We start from the raw sequence: 6,098 nt of genomic DNA on the forward strand, positions 1-6,098 counted from the left end.
AATATAGCCTTGTTGATGAAAAAGTTTTTCATATCTTTTGCCCATTTTCTAATCGGGTTGCTTTATTTAGATTTTAAAGCTGTTATGTTTTGTTACAAATGTCCTCTTTTGGTAAAGAAGTTCTAATTCAGTTTGTATCTCTTGCAAACCTAAGATCATGGGCAATTTACTTTTAAAAAGTGATCATTGTAATATTAGCTTCCATTAATTGAACACTGCACTGAGTGATGTACAGATTCTTAAAAACTCACTTCTTATGTTGTTTTTATAGTCATCACATATTTTTATTTTGAAAACACGAGTCCCCATTATAGTTTCCTTATCAAATCTCATTGTTGGCATAGCCAAACTACCAGGCACTGCTAAATTCGCGTTGGTTGAGTTCGCCTGTGTTTCTGTTGGTGGAAAGAGAACTGAAGCAACTGATCTCATTCCTCAGGCTTGTGTGACTCACCATGGCTGCTCTCAAAGTGAAACAAATGTGACAATATTAAAAACTTTAAAATGCACATAGCACATACATGTCTTAAGTCAATATCTGATAATTCAACAAACTCTACAGAACAAAATTCTGCCACCCCCCAACTTAAATCTTCTCTTAAAATGAGAAACAAAACCAAACACCAAACATGTTGTCACCAAGTTGCTTTCTACTCAGAGGAACCCTATAGGACAGAGTAGAATTACCCCACGGGGTTTTTTCAAGGCCTACAGGTCATGATGAGTTGAATCATCTTGACCGCGGTGGGGCTCAATCTTTGCGGGGGCTGACTGCCACTTCTTCCTCCTGTGGGTCAGCTGGTGGGTTTGCTCCTTGTACCTTCAGGCTAGCAGCTAAATGCTTAGCCACGGAGCCACCGGGCTTCTTCCCCTTGAAAATCAAGAGCGAGAATCAGTGTCCATTGATAGTATCTAGCTTTAAAGAATGGTATTGGTGTGAAGGGAGCAGATGCAAGGCAGGGAGAAGATATTTTAATTTCTATGTGAGTTTCTTGTGGTTGTTAGGTGCCATGGAGTTGGTTCTGACCCATAACAACTGCTTGGTCACCATTAATTGTTCTTATGAAAGTGAGCCCACTGTGTCGATCCATCTTGTCAAGGGGGCTCCTTCTTCTTTGCTGCCTTTCTACTTTACCAAGCATGGTGTCCTTCTCCAGGGACTGGTCTCTCCTGATAGCATGCCCAAAGTACACGAGATGAAGTCTCTCCATCCTCGACTCTAAGGAGCACTCTGGTTGTACTTCTGGTTGTTCTTTCAGAAGTCGATGATACTTTCAATATTCTTCCCCAACACCATAGTTCAAATGCATCCATTTTTCTTTGGCATTTCTTATTCAACGTCCAAATTTTCCAAGAAAATAAGGCAATTAGAAATACTTTGGCCTGAGTCAGGCACACCTTAGTCCTCAAAGTAACACCCTTGCTTTCCAACACTTTGAAGAGTTCTTGCACAATGGATTTATCCAATACAATGTATCCTTTGATTTCTTGACTGCTGTTTCCAGGAACACTGTGGAACTAAGCAAGATGAAATGCTTAACTACTTGAACCTTTTCTCCATTTATCATAATATTACCTATTGGTCCAGTTGTGAAGATTTTTGTGTTCTTTCCATTGACTTGCAATCCATACCTAAGGCTGCCTTCCTTGATGTTCATCAACCAGTGCCTCAAGTTGTCCTCACTGTCAGCAAGCAAGGGTGTGTCATCTGCATATTGCAAGTTGTTAATCAGGCTTCCTTGAATACTGATACTGTATTCTTCATATAAATCAGCTTCTCTCATTATTTGCTTAGCATACAGATTGAATTAAGTATGGCGAGAGGATAAAACCCCAACACACACACACACACACACACACACACACACACACACACACAACTTTCCTGATCTTGAACTATGCAATATTCCTTTGTGCTGTTTGCTTTCACAACTGCTTCTTGATCCATGTACAGGTTCAACAGGAGCACAATGAAGTGTTCTGGAATTCCCATTCTTCTCAAGGCTCTCCATAGTTTATGATCCACACAGCCAAATCCTTTTGTATAGTCAATAAAAGACAAGTAACCACCTCTCTGGTATTCTCTGCTTTCAGCCAAGATCCGTCTGACGTCAGCAGTGATATCCCTTGTTCCACGTCCTCTTCTGAGTGCAGCCTGAACCTCTGGCAGTTCCCTGTCAATGTACTGCTTCAACCATTGTTAGATGATCTTCAGTAAATTATTGGGTGTTATATTGACATTGTTCTATAGTTTGAGCATTCTAATGGGTCACCTTTCTTTAGAATGAGTACAACTATAGGCCTTTTCCACTCAGTTGGCCAAGTTGCTATCTTCCAAATTTCCTGGCAGAGACAAGGGTGTGTTCCAGTGCTTCATCAGCTTGTTGGACAATGTCAACACCTGGAGCCTTGTTTTGGCTTATGCTTCGAGTGCAGCGCCCACTTCTGCCTTCACTACCATTGGTTCTTGCCCACATCTCTTCAAGTGGCTTATCTACTAGTTCTTTCTGGTCCAGTGACTCTGTTCTTTCCATCTTCCTTTGAGGCTTCCTGCATCATTCAGGGTTTTGCTCCTAGAAACTCTCAAAATTGCAACTAGAGGTTTTATTTATTTATTTCATTCTTTCAATGTCAGTTATGCTGAGCATATTCTTCCTTTTTGATGATCTAACTCTCGGTCTTTGAACATTTCATTATAATACCGTACGTTATCTTCTAGAGCTACCCTTTGAAATATTTTGTTCAAGTCTTTGACTTTGTCGTTTCTTCCATTTGCCTTTGCTACTCTATGACTAAGAAAGTTTTGTGTTGTCGAAGAAAGGTGTTTGCAACAAAGAAGTTGTTGGTCTTTCAGAATTCTATCCTGAGGTCTCCAGCTTCATTTCTATCACCAAGTCCATATTTTCCAACCATTTTTACTTCTTCTTTGTTTCCAACGTTTGCATTCTAATCGACAATAATTATCAATGCACCTTGGTTGCATGTTTGATCAACTTCAGAGGTGAGGGCCATATTTTTTGAAGAGTAGGGACTGGCCATGGACTCAACGAGCCCCCAAGTTGACTGGCTGGCCCTCCCTAGGATACCTCTTTGAAAGGTAGTGACCATATGGGGACTGGGCTCCCTCCTTTGTGTTCCAGGGACTATATGTGGGAGTTTCAAGTGAGTCAAGCAGGATTCCTGGTGTCTGGAGAAAGAGTCATTTATGTTTCCCTTTTCCCCACACTCAAATCAAGGACAAAATGCCAAATATTTGCTGTCACACATTAAAAACAAACAAACAAACAAACAAACAAACAAACACAAACCCAGACGACCAGTTGCTGTTGAACCAGATTCATGATGGCCCCATCCATATATGTCTCCGAGTAGAAATGTGCTTCATAAGGTTTTCAGTGCAATGGATGGTTGTCGAGAAGTAGATGGCCAGGCCTTGTTCTGAGGTGTGAACTCATCCCCAAGGATGGACTTAACCCACAGCCTTCAAGTAAGCCCATGTAGGCATCCACCATGTGCACCATCATTAGACAGGTACATCTCCACTTTGGGGAAAAAATAAATGAATGAGGTCCCACACATAAAGACTCAGGGGATGGCCACCACAAGCCTGGTCTAAGTGTCATGGCCACCATGTAACCTGAGCTATGAAAGGTGGCATCAGGAGAGGTGACTCGCAAGATCTGCACACCGTGGGCCCCATGCCTCTTTGACTAATACCTGGCTACTCCATTTACATAGATTGATCACAATCAAATAGGCCCAATGGAAAGCTGATGCATCAGGAGCAGGGAAGGCCTCACCTCACCCACCCTTCCAAGGGAAACTCACTGGAGCTTTGAATATTGAGATCTAAGGAACCCAGTTCTCACCCAGACTTCTCCTCTATCTGCTCCCAGATTGTAATTCCTCCCCTCTGGCGTCGTGGATACCCACTGGGCTGTGATCTGTATAGTTCTGTGTTCAGAGCTACCAGTGGGGCTTTTTACTCCTGTGAATAGTTAGTCTCAGAATCCCACAGGGGTCACTAAATGTCAGCATTGACTCAGTGCAGTGAGTTTGGCGTTGGGTTTGGAACCTGCTAGCTTTGGCCTTACTGATGTATCTGCTGTTTGGGGTCTCTCCTCACCCTTTGTCCTTTGGACTTGATGCTTGCGGCATTTTTTTTACAATCGCTGTGTTCCTTTAATCACCTTCCACAATGCTGCTTATACCTAGTCAGGGAAGCCCTTCAGATTCTCCCACCCAGGAAGGCTGGGAGGGTGGAGGAAGTGGTCCAATGGCTACCCTCACTCTCCACCTTCACGATGGATGTTTTCCTTTCCTCCCTCATATATGTAAATCCCCCCCCACCAAAGTTCAAATTCGTTATCTCTTAACAGGTAGGCAATCTTTGAAATTGCTTTCTCTTCAGCGTCTGTTTTTTTTTAATACTATAGATTGGGCAATCCCTCTCTGCCAGCACGCTAGTGAGAGTTAGTGATTATGTATGTGTGTGATGCCCACTAGAGCGCAGGACGTAAGTGGAAGCTATTACCTAAAAAAACTGCAGGAAATCAGGGCCACCTGCCCCTCCTCTTCTCCCTCAGCTTGGCTTCAGCCCTCAGGTGCATGCTGCCCTGTTCCCCCACCCCTGGCCCCAGCTCTCACAGTTCAGGAGATTCAGACAGACCAGCTCCCCAGTCCTTGGGGCAGAAGAATTCTGATTGGTTGCCATCACCATGGTAACTCACTGTCTCCACCCCTAACTCCCCCCTCCCCCCTTCCCAGGGCCAGAGGATTTGTGGAGTTGCAGACTTAGTTGTCTCCTGGAAGAAGCGAGAGGCTGGGGGAGGGGAGAAAGGCTGCCTGGACCGCAAGACCTTCCACCCTTAGGGGTTTGTTGGGATTGGTCTGGTAGGTAGTGCCACCTCTCATATTTATCCTTGGAAGGGGACCTGTAGTGGCACTCCAGGAACACCTTCACTCCCATTGACAGAGGCTGGCTTAGGATCCAGGGGTCCTGGGTTAGAGGCAGGGGGCAGGCACGATGAACATGTTGTTGAAAGCCCCCTGCTGCGTGTCAACCAGGAAACATGGTCCTTTTCCTGCTGTCCTGGCAGTGCTGCTGGCAGGAGGACAGGGAGAGCCATTGTGGCTGTGCTTCATGAATTCCCAGGATGTCTTCTTCCTGCAGGACAGCTTAGCCAGAGGGTGCGGCCTCCCTTGTGGATGCATGCCCCGCCAGACAAGTAGTAAGCATTTGGAAGACATATGTGCATATGAGAGTAACACAGGGCAATGGCCTACCAGACCGGAAGGTGCCACCACCCAGGTGCAGGCCTGGGAGTCAATGCCAGGGTCTGAGAATTGCCTGAAGCCACTCGACAGCTGCAGAAGTAAGACCTTAGATATAGCAGAACTATGCTCAGATTCTCACTGGTGCTATTGTGGCTTAATGATTTAAAAGTGTGCGCTGAATTTGAAATGACTTTTTTGCCATGCATGTTCTCAGTCTACAAGGTGGTGGTGGTCGAGGGGCAGGTCCCTGGCAGGTATTGTTGTTGGAAGAAGCTTCCTGAAAGAGGTGGAGGTGAGGCTGTATGAGGTGGGGTGTACGTGCCACGGGAGTGAGAGGCGGGCGAAGACAGGGAAGATGGCTTTACCTGGGAGAGGTGGGTTCTGGGGGAGGGGTCAGGCGCCACACCTGTCTCCTCAGGCCTCTCTCAGGCTGGCCTGGCTGAGAAGATGCTCTCTGTGGCTTCCAGCTACCCTCACTCAGCATTACGCCCAACCCCCCCCAACCCCCCCCACCCCCCGCCCGGAACTGAAACAGCTCCCTCTTCTCAGTATTGCACCAGGACTCCAGGACTGGGGTCACCTGAGTCCAGCTCAGTCGTGGTCTTCCCACCTGTGGTTTGCTTTGAAAGGCCAGGTGGGCTGGGCGGACAGTGAGGATCCACCCGTGCTCCCCAAATCCCCTTCTTCTCAGGCCAACCACACAGTAAAAGGGTGCCAAGAGGGAAGCCCGGCTCTCTGCAGACCGTTGTGTGGAGCCCTAAGTGGCTCCAGGATTTCTGCAGCCCCCTCCTTGCCTTCTGACTCAGTGATAAGCCCACCAG

Source organism: Tenrec ecaudatus, chromosome 8 (genome assembly GCF_050624435.1).
Source record: "Tenrec ecaudatus isolate mTenEca1 chromosome 8, mTenEca1.hap1, whole genome shotgun sequence".
In the NCBI taxonomy this organism is placed as follows: Eukaryota; Metazoa; Chordata; class Mammalia; order Afrosoricida; family Tenrecidae; genus Tenrec; species Tenrec ecaudatus.